The 11,480-nt window shown below is 38.1% G+C and overlaps 1 pseudogene; it reads right to left on the bottom strand.

Moving 5' to 3' along the window:
- Positions 1–120: 120 nt before the first annotated feature.
- LOC121988009 lies at positions 121–299 on the bottom strand (annotated as a pseudogene).
- Between the last annotated feature and the right edge of the window lie 11,181 nt (positions 300–11,480).

Below are 11,480 nucleotides of genomic sequence, written 5' to 3'. Positions count from 1 at the left end.
ATTTGATACTCTATTGTTTTTAGTTGACGCAGAATATTTAACTTAAATTGATTAATCCTAGAAATAACTGATACTTCAATTTTAAAGTAAATTAGTATCTGATTCATAAATTAGATTTGATAAGAGTGTGTCAAATTCATATAGTAGTATAATACAAGAGTGACACTCAAGAATTCCATGAGTAAATTATTATAACATACTCTTTCTCATAAAAAATTAATTTAATTTTTTATATCAGATATTAAATTGATAAGAACAAATATTACATTTGATATTAATCAAAAGGTCAAGAAAAATATGTTTTCTAATGTTATCGACCCAAAGTATTTATAGAAGTTTCTCCGTGATATTGTCAACTCTAAAATGTGAGACTAAAGAGAATTATAATAATGCATATTTTTTTTATATAAAAAATAATTAGAAAAAATTACTAATAAATGTTAAAAATAATTATTTTTAGTGTAAAAAGGAAAAATATATTTTTTATGTAAAAAAAATATTAACATAATTTCATTTTGGGCTTTAGCAATCCATTAAAAAATAAATTGAAGAAAATTTCACTATAAAAATATTTTTAAAATTAAATAAATGTAGATTTGGTGAAGATAGCATTAAACCATAATTTTTATGAGAATAAATTTTAATAATTTCTTTAATATTTGTATTTCCTTATTTAGATTTTTTTTTTTTTTTTTTTTTGCTATAAATAGCCTTGTAATTCCACTAGTTTCTTAAAACAACTCATAAATAAGAAAGAGATGGCTACTAAATACTTGATGTTGATGTTATTGGTTCTTACTAGTCTATTCGCTTTAAACCAATGTAAGTATCTATTTGATGTTCGATAAAAGTAAATACTTTTAGTGGCATTGACCTGATAATTTATTGCTCATTTGCATATATATATATAGCCCGTGATATCACAATTCACAACTATGAGACATAAGCAAATGAATGATGGACAAGTTTCTTGTGTCAACTCGACATGCGCCAATGGTTTTGCTTCCTTCTGCTGCAATTTCTCAGTACCGACCAACTGCTGTTGGGACACAGAATTAAAAACTGTCCAATGTGCAACGTATTCTAAATGCATGGACGCACCAGCAAAAATAAATCACGTTGGTGATATCATTTTAATAAAATTGTCAAATAAAATTATGATTTACATTTAAATCTCAATGTTCCAATTAGAAATATTATTATCTCTTTTTTTTCCTATCTTAAGAAAAGAGATAAAAGGAATGTGTTGTTTAATCATGGAAAAAAAAAATCAAATAGAAGCCTTGTGATACGGACCGAATCCGCACTCTCGGCTCCGAACTCCGCCTCACCACTTTGCTCGTGTCCAAATCTGGTAGTGTTTCTAACCCTCTATTTGGATAGAATGAGGGAATGTTCATTAACGGAAGAGGAAGAGAGGGAAAAGAAGGGGAAGTGAGGTGAAATAAAGTATTTAACTTCTTCTTGTGTTACTTTGTCTGGGAGGAAAAAAAGAAAATGAAGGTTAAATAAATAAAGTTACAAAAATATCCTTACTTTTTAAATTAGACATTTTTTATAATATTAATATTTATTTTATAAATATAAATTAGATATTTTTAATAATAAAATTAATTTTTAATTTTTTATATTATCATTTAAATTAGTTATTTTTTAATAAAAAAATTAATCTTTTTATACTATTTATAACAAAATAATGAATTATCAATAATCAAGTAATTAAATGAGAAATAATGAAAATAATGATTTTAGAAATCTTAAATAAAAAAATTTGAAAGATAACGCTGATAACGAGAATTCCTATTCTTTAAAAATTTATTAAATTTTGATGGAAAATTAAAAAATAGTAGATATCCTCTTAAATTTTGAGTACAAAAATAATTTCTTCCTTCAATTCAGTTAGCAGACGTGTCATATCCTTTAATAATCATGCAGCAAGTGAGCTGTGAAGAAGGCAAGGAAATTTGATGTCGGCGACATAGAAAAATTAGAAATTGGAACATTTCTTAAACTATTAAGAACATGGATAAAATTGGAATAAAAAATCTTTTATTTTCTCTTCCCCTTCCTTACACCCCAATTCGGGGTGTAAGAAAATCTCTCTTTCCATGGGTAACGAAGGTTAAAGCTTACCCTTCCTTACCTTTCCTTCCCTTTCCTCACTCTTTCCCAAACAAGGTTTAAAGTTTCCCTTCCCCTTATTTCCCCTTCCTTCCCCTTCCCTCATCTCCTCCCAAACAGACCCTAAGTCACTCTGATGATCTCCACTGAAGGATGCTGGCTGATAACTCTCGTTCTTCTTTAACCAAGCTGGTCTTCACTCGAGCTGGTCAACCCGTGCTGCTAGACTCGAGATGGTCTTCCCCCGAAGGGTCGGCGCCAAAAGTGATGGCATCCATTTCCGGTGAAATATTTGATCGTTTGCCACCTCCACCTTCATCAATATCCTGCTGCTACAGATTCATTTCCAGTACAGTTCTCGTCGTCCTGGACTTGACAAAACTCCTGACTTCCCGCAAATGACCTCACGCACAAGCCCACGACCTCCTACGTTCGATGGAAAGCCTCTGATCTTCTAGTCAACACCAGTCGGCAGGGGGCCATTGTCGGCCGGATCCTCTTATTGTTATGTCAACACAGAGATGAAGAGAAAAATTGATTTCTTTGGTTGTAGAGCTTGAGTTCAAAGAAAGAATGTCTTCCACCAGAAAAGAGCTTTTGCTAGATTAAGGGGGAGAAGAAGTATAGTATTGAGTTAGTTAATATTGGATAAAAAATAACAATCTGTTAAAGATATTTGGGACTTTGTCGAATTTAAATTATATGAAATTAAATTCAATTTATCTGTAGAGATGATCTGAGCAGATATTCTCAGGCTGTCAGCAGAGGTTGATTTCTGCTAATTATTGAGTGCAGACCGAGCTCCAACACCAAAGTCCGAATGGACTGAAAGACCAGGCAGACAAGCAGTAGATTGGTCGATTGGGCAGACAGGTCGAGTTGGCAGTTAGATCGAGCGGGTGAGCGATTAACCTCGCGTCTGAGTCGCACAGCAGAGAGGCCGACCGGATAGTAAGGCTGAGCAAGTTTGACCGGACAAAGTAATCGACTAGATAGTGAGGACGATCAGTCGAGCGAGCGTGCCGAGCAAGTGGCCGGTTGGGTGAGCAAAAAGGCCAAGCGATCGAGTGAGTGGCAGGTTAGGCGAGCAGAAAGGCCGAGCAACCAAGTGAGTGGTCGATCGGGTGAGCAGCAAGGTCGATCGATAGAGTGAGTGGTCGGTTGGGCGAGCAAATAGCCCAAGCAAAAGGTCGGTCGGGTGAGCAGACAAATCAAGTGAGAGGCCAATCGGGCACTGAGGCCGAGCGGGCGCTACAACTGGGTGAGAGATGTGAGCGACCGAACGGGCTATGAGGTCGGGCGGGCGCTGCAACCGGGCGAGCGATGCGAGTGACCGAACGGGCTATGAGGCTGGGCAGACGCTGCAACCAGGCGAGCGATGCGAGCGGCCGAATATGTGAATCGAGGCCTGTGATACGTAGTTTCCTTGAAACAGATTCGTCCCACCTCTGGCTATGCTTTGAGGCTTTCTTGGGTCGTCTGTTTCCCAGGATACAACGGTGAACTGTTATTCCTACCAAGCACTTATGGTCACGACGAACTGAGAGGTACTCGACTGCTATCACGGACATTCCGTCGAGCAAGAGATGCAAGACAGAGAAGAAGGGGAACGTAGGTGGAGAGCTTCAACTTTTTGAGCGTATAACCTTTTGCTTATGGTCGCAGCCTTCTTATATAAGAGCTCAGACCAATGGGCAGCGTTAATGATCATTTTTCACTAGCTGTGAAATGCCAACGTTTCACTCGACTGCATTAATCTTTCTTTAATGCATTCATTACATAAGCATCAAAAAGGTTTACGTGATAAAATGTTGGTTGTTCCACTTGGGTAAATTTTGCCTGGACCGGTCCGACATTCGGCGTGCGTAGATCGTGCTGGCACACGAGCCAACTTGGTTCAGTACAATCCGGGCCCTGGATTTGCACCCCTACCCTGCACACCCATGCATGAGAGAGAGTCTCTCCCCATGTATTTGTTCACATCATCAAAGCATGTGAATCAATATAAACTAACCAAAATACCTTAAAACTCTCGATATGGAATTAAAATCTCATTCACAATGGAACTTCTTTTCTCTTCCACCTCTTCTCCATTCATATATCCAACAGTTAATTGTTGCCTTGACTTCTAATTACCTTCTCTCAATAAACCTCCGACTCCTTATATAAGGATGAAGCATCTTTCCATGTGGGGGCTAGCCAATGCTCTCGCTGTTAGTCTTTTGTGTGGGTAGAAATCAACCTCATGTATGGGAAGTGATAAGACTTTGTCACCTTCTATCTAAGACCACATCTAATACCCTTGACATTCACAGATGAGGGTCTATGGCTAATCTCTCCTCATCGTACAAGATTTCCTCTATGCCCAGTTCACTAACATTGCTGATGACTTTTTCCTTGGTCAACCTCTCTACACCCATGCTAAGGACGATGCATGTTATTCAACTCCTGATCCAAAAATGATTAGTAGAAAAGATTAAGTAAAATAGTAAAGGAATCAGAGTTCAAGGGAGATATCCCCAAATAGTATTCTTGTAGCTTGGACGGTGTGCTAGGGTGTTTCTGAGTGGGGATGCTCTTGCATATGATCATTAGAGGTAATGATTAAGTAAAGTAAAAGGAGGGGTCAAAGTCTAGGGGAGATATTCCTGAATAGTGGTGTTCTTACAGCCTGGATGATGTGTTAGGAACATTCCCGAGTGGGGATGTTCCTGCATAGTTAGTTAGCTATAAAAAGAGGGATCATCGAGGGTTTGTCTGAGAAGGTACCCAGGCTGGTTTTTATGCGAGCGAGTTGATCATCACTCCTTCACCTGAGTAGATTATTCACTGTGCCTTTGAGGGGATGTTTCCGATGGGGATCTTCAGAAGCAACCGCACTTCCCCAGCTACGAACTTCCCAAGCCGTGAAATCTTTTTGAGGATGTTCCCAAGGAGGAGGTTCTCAAACTGTGTATTTCCCAAACCACGAAGTCTTGAGATCACGTCTTTGGCCATATAGCTTGTACCCGCACGAGAAGATCTATAGTATATTCCAGAATGGGAACTTTCCAAGCCATGAAACTTCTCATATTTATTCTCCTTCTTGCATGGTCATTGATAGACACTTGTAGACCAAATGGGTATAAATGCCCAAGCAAGGATTATGAGGCACATTACATGCCTACCCTCAGTTAGTTAGGCCGAAGAAAGAAAACTAATGAGGCATGCCTGTGCTAGGCATAGATAATGCAAGTCGATGCCTCCACTTGCTATCTGTCCTAGACAGTATGAATTATGAGTCGAAGGAATCTAGCCTAGGAAGTATATTCCCATTACTTGAGGGCGAATGTAAAGGACATTCTTGAGTGGGGAAGCTCTTATATACTAGCTAGTAGCAAGTATTGGTGTAATTTGCACTAACGATCTAACTCAGGTTTTGATGAATGAAAGTGAGTTAAGTTAGGTGTTTTTATAATCTAATACATTTTACGAGTGTGAAGGGATTGATTGGTATAGGGATTTGACACCAGGATGAAATCCAACTAGGTCTGAGGACCTGATAGTTGGTGTGAATCTTAGATAGGTCAAAGGGCCGACCTGATATCTTGCGGGAAGTTCAGTTTAGTTCTCGGGGCCTGACAACTGGCCAAAGTCCAGTTGGGTCTACAGACCTAACAACTGGTAAGAAGACCTGGTAGTTCAAGAGGTTAGTTAATAGACTGCAAGTTAGTAGGTGAAGGTAAGTCACTGGTGGAGAAACTTTCGGTGAGGACGAGTCCAAGTTTGGACTTTAGGCACTGGTCTAGTTTAGGTCTATTTTGAATCCCTAAACTGAGACCCTGATGTAACGCCCACCCTTCTTACCCAAGGGCGGCGCTACGATCTTATACTACTTACGTACATGCTTTAGTTATACTATAACAGCGGAAAATTTTAAATCATTCCTTTTTCTTAAATAAGCATGATATCACATATTCTGATTAGTTCGAATGTGCATATATTGATCATATAATTAAAAATATTAATTTGTCCGAATCGTTCTTGCCGAGCCACCACCACACACATCACTATCTGCTCCTCCTGCTGCTCCGTCGTTCCGAATATCCGTCCCCCATATCTGCGGTACAAGGAAAGTAAGCTATGAGCACTCATGGCTCAGTAAGTTCCTTTCCTACTCACTAAAACCGAATTCATATCATTGCATATCAATATCATGCGAGGTATCATAAGCATACGACATACAAGGGTATCATATTCATATTCATATCATAATATCACATGACATTATATCTAATCATCAGATAATTCAAGCACATATGTAGGCAATGCATCATGAATTTGAAAACTTATACTTATAAGTACTTGAAATTAATATCATCATTAGAGGGGATCCCGGTTTGTACCACATACATAATGCGCGCGCTTCATAGGTAGGTCCAAGGTAGCAAGTCTTGAACCCTACCATGCATACATACTAGGCCCGAGTCTTACTCCATCGACCTAGGGCACTCAGAGGCCCATTACTGACGAGGCCCGAGTCTTACTCCATCGACCCCGGGGCGTTTACGGAGCTCACCCTTGATACAAACCATACAAAAATAACTTATCATGCATAACTATCATATCATGTCCCTAACAATCTTTCATGCATTTCTTTTTTTTTCATTTCTTTTCATTATGTATAGCATTTCCTATGCTATAACATATCATTACGTAACATAATTTCATTTCTTCTCATTATGTATAGCATTTCCTATGCTATAACATATCATTACGTAACATAATTTCATTTCTTCTCATTATGTATAGCATTTCCTATGCTATAACATATCATGGCATATTACGTAGCATAATTTCATTTCTTCTCATTATGTATAGCATTTCCTATGCTATAACATATCATGGCATGTTACGTAACATAATTTCATTTCTTCTCATTATGTATAGCATTTCCTATGCTATGACATATCATGGCATATTACGTAACATAATTTCATTTCTTCTCATTATGTATAGCATTTCCTATGCTATAACATATCATGGCATATTACATAACATAATTTCATTTCTTCTCCTTATGTATAGCATTTCCTATGCTATAACATATCATGACATATTACATAACATAATTTCATTTCTTCTCATTATGTATAGCATTTCCTATACTATAACATATCATAGCATATTACATAACATAATTTCATTTCTTCTCATTATGTATAGCATTTCTTAGGTTTCTTTCCCTTTTTCTTTTATTTTCCTTCATGGCCGAAACCTACCAGTCCTTAAACTAGGTTTCTTAAGTGGCCTAAAGCATGGAAAGCCTAAGTAAATATCATGGCAAAAGTTACTAAGAACATCATACACAAAATTGGATCATAAACAAGCTAGGACTCTTGTGATCTTACATGTCTTGTATCATGTAACTAATTTTCTACATTCCAATTAAACATGAGAGCATTAATCAACTTTCATATCATAATATCACGGAGGTCTTGAGCATATTAATATTTTTGTTTAGGCTAATCTAAGCTATCCCTTTTATCATAGCCGAAAAACCCTAAAAAGAGTTCATGAGTTTCTAGCAATGTGAACCCTTTAAGAAACTTTATATCCTATCATAGGAGCATGTTAAATTTTTGAAGGTCTTTCTAACCCTTAACCTTTCTGGTCCGGAGCATACAAGTGAGTTTTATTTTGGTTCCAATTAATTTCCAAGCAAGAAAACCATAGAAAGGTCCTTAGCATTTCATAGAAGGAACCTTGCACTAGTTTGGTTAGACAATAATCTTCCTAACCTCTTTAAAATATTTTTGGTTGAATCCTAGGGTTAGATACTCCTCTGATCATACATCATATCAGTATAAAATCATGGAAAAGAATCCTTCTACATAGCATAGAAAATCTTATCATGAAATGAGGTCTTGTTTAAATCATCCTAGATTTGAATACCTTTTCTTTAGCCGAATTTTCTTAAATTCTTTCCTAGGTTTTCCAATCCTTATAAATCCGAAAATCACATAAAAGCCTTGTACCACAGGTGAGGGGAAGCTTACCTTCTTTGCTTAAGTTTCCTAGGTTCGAGAACTTGCTTGTGGACCTTTCTTCTTCTTGCTTGCTTTGCTCGGCACCAATGGAGGAAGCTAGGTCTTTTGGTGGAGAGGGGGAGGAAGAAGAGACTTCTTCCTCTTGTGTTGCTCGGCAACAACAAGAAAGAAAAGAGGGAGAGAGTGAGGAGGAAGAAGAGGTTTCTTCCTCTTGTGTTGCTCGGCAACAAGAAGAAGAAAAGAGGAAGAGAGTGAGTTCTCGGCACCAATGGAGGAGAGGAGGAGAATGAGTTGAGGATGAAGTCACCCTCCATGCCTATTTATACTAAAATGAGGGAGGAAAACTTGACTTGATTCATCCTCCTTATTTATTTCTCCTCTTTAATGATAAGAATATTCTAGAGAAATGCTTCTTGAGTTCTCTCTTTTCTTTCCTTTAATTTCTCTCTTTTCTTTCCTTTAATTAAAATTCCTATCTCTCCTCTTACAATATCCTCTCCTATCACACTTGGTTAACACATGCATGCATCCACAAGAGAACCAAGGATCAAAACTTGGTTATGTATATTTTTACTTCTTTTTTTTTTTAAGTAAAAAGAATCCTTTCTTATTCTTAACTACTTAGTCCTTTCTCTCCTTATCAATAATTCTCCTATCCCCTTTGATATCCTATAAATGTTCCTTACAAGAGATCCAAAGTTCAATCTCTCTTCTAACATTTTATTTTCTTTTGTACATAATAATTCATATATTACCATATTATGCATTATGCATAAATATTTCACACATGAATATATTATCTCATATTTCTTCCTTTTGTCTACATTAATTCCATACATTATAAATCATGCATAGATGATTTATATTCTCAACTTTATTTTCTTTCATAAAGTTTTAATCATCTAAATCCTTCCCATCTTAATATTTAACTTAGAATATCTACACCTTCTTTTCGCTACATTCGTACTCTCATTACCCTTACTTTCTTATCTAGGCTTTCTAGGGGTGTTACACCTGATTAACTCCTGATCTTTGAAAGATAGGAACTAATTATTACTGTTATTATTGTGCTAACTTTATTGTACAGGTTAGATATTTTTTTATTGAACTAACACATTTTATAGGGCAAAAGGAACACAAAGTGTCTCGGGTGAAAAGTACCCAAGGTGTCTTCGGGAACTTGGAAGGGCCCTTTAGTCAAATAAGGCAGAAGGCTTCATCGTCGATAAGGAGAAGTTTTGTCGGGATAAAAGTTTACCTATAGAAGGCGCATTCAACGCTATGGAAGACGCCTTCCACACTCTATAAAGAGCTGCTCGACCAAGGTTTCAACATCAATTCTACAAGTTTCTACACGTCCTTTTAGTGTTCCGACTACTCCAGCTTCTTGCTACTACCCTGCTACGACTCTGCTACGTCCGACTGTTACTAAGAAGTCGTCCAACACTGAACGCGATCTGATCATCTTTAAAAGTGTTGGGTAACAAAGTTTAATTGATTCACCCTCTCTCACGTGCCTCTCGATCTAACATCAAGTATGTATGGTCTTTCTGGGGATGTTTTCAAGTGGAGATGTTCCCAAACTGAAGCGAGCGTTTTGGGATGTTCATGAGTGAGGATGTTCCTAAGCTGCAATGACTTCTTGACAATGCCTTCTTCAAGAGAGAGGGATTAAGGAGTAAAGAAAATGCATAGTAAGGAAATGTTACAAATCACCCTTTTTTTATCCTTACTGTAATATTTGTAGAGGTAAGCTCCCAAACATGAGAAAACTCGAACTCGCTAAACTTGCACCAACCTAGAGCTGGAGGGAGATTATGAATACCAAGCTATTTCCAAACCTTTGCCAACTTAGAGTTGGAGGATTATAGGAATACCGAGCCACTAATTTGCTCGTGTCGACTCGGAGTTGGGGGAGAATATGAATATTATGCCATCGTCTGCTCACGCATATCCAGATCAGAGGAGAATGAGAATTACATAGCACCAAAATGTTGATCTAGACCTGCTTGGGAGAGGAGCTCAATCCCTCAAGGTCGGGGGATGATACACCCAAATATTAGTACACTGCCATAGATCCAAACATATATGGGGAGAGAAGCTCAATTCCCTGAGGTCGAAGGATGATAGGAAGATCTAAACACTAGAATTGTATAGAGCACGAAGAGAGGAGGTCTAAGAGAACAGTGTTGCCTCCTTAAGAGAGGAGGGCTTGAAAGAGGGAGTGTTTTTTCAAGAGAGAATTAAGGGCTTTTGAAATGAGAGATTATTTTCTTTTGAAGAAGAGATTTTGTGTGTGTGAGAGAGAGAGAGTGCCTTCTTCAGGATAAAGACTTTGGAGAAGGAAAGTTGCCTTTATCAAAAAAGGGTTTTTGTGTCAAAACACTGATGCCCACATGTTCGGAGATAACAGGAAGACCAAAAAATTGTAACATCGATCCCCACCCATCTAGGGATAATAGGAAGACTAGAGAACCAAAACACAAATCCTGAACCGCCTGGGGATAACAGGAATATTAGAAAATCTGAACATCGATCCCCACCCATTCAAGGATAAAAGGATGACTAGAGAACTAGAGCACTGATCCCCACCGCTCGAGGATAACAGGATGATCTGAAAACTAGAACACCGATCCCCACTAGTTTGGTGAGATAATAGGAATACCATAAAATCAATCCCATAATGTCAAGGATGATAGGAACAACTCGACTCGGATGCTTCTACCCAAGTGGAGCATCTTTGTACAAATGTAGGGCCTGGAGAGTTTGTTCAAACAGGATCACAAGAGAATATGACCATTCGTAGGCTGATTGACCCGGGCGAGCCTCTCCAAGTGCATCACATGTGTCCGACATCAAAACTCTAGAAAACCAATCCCGCAAAGTTTTCGACTTCCATGTGGATGACCAACCGAGTGGCTGAGTGGAAGAGTATCAGAATAGTTGAATGATCAAGCAGTCGAGTGTCGAATGGTCAAGTGGTCCAACATCAAGTGATAGAATGCTGAGTGGTCAAACACTCCCACACCACTAAGGAAAATACCACAATCCCAATTAGGAGACCATCAGAGATAGGTCGATTCACTACTAAGGGTCGGGAGAGAAAGGCCGAGTGAAAGCATGATCGAGTGGTCTAGTGTCTCCGACAGTACCAAGTAAGATAACTAAACATAGCTGAGAGGCTAGAAGAGAATGTTACCTTCCTTAGAAGTTCATCGACCTGGGTATGGTGACTCACTCTTGCGGGTTCCCCGAGGTACGCCACACTGGTTGAGTTTTTCAATGATTCAAGTTTGTCTCTAGTGGTACGCAGAGGAAAGACCCTAATGT

Source organism: Zingiber officinale, chromosome 5B (genome assembly GCF_018446385.1).
Source record: "Zingiber officinale cultivar Zhangliang chromosome 5B, Zo_v1.1, whole genome shotgun sequence".
Lineage (NCBI taxonomy): Eukaryota > Viridiplantae > Streptophyta > Magnoliopsida > Zingiberales > Zingiberaceae > Zingiber > Zingiber officinale.
The sequence above is the reverse complement of the archived record's forward strand: the minus strand, read 5'-3'. Positions and strand labels throughout refer to the sequence as shown.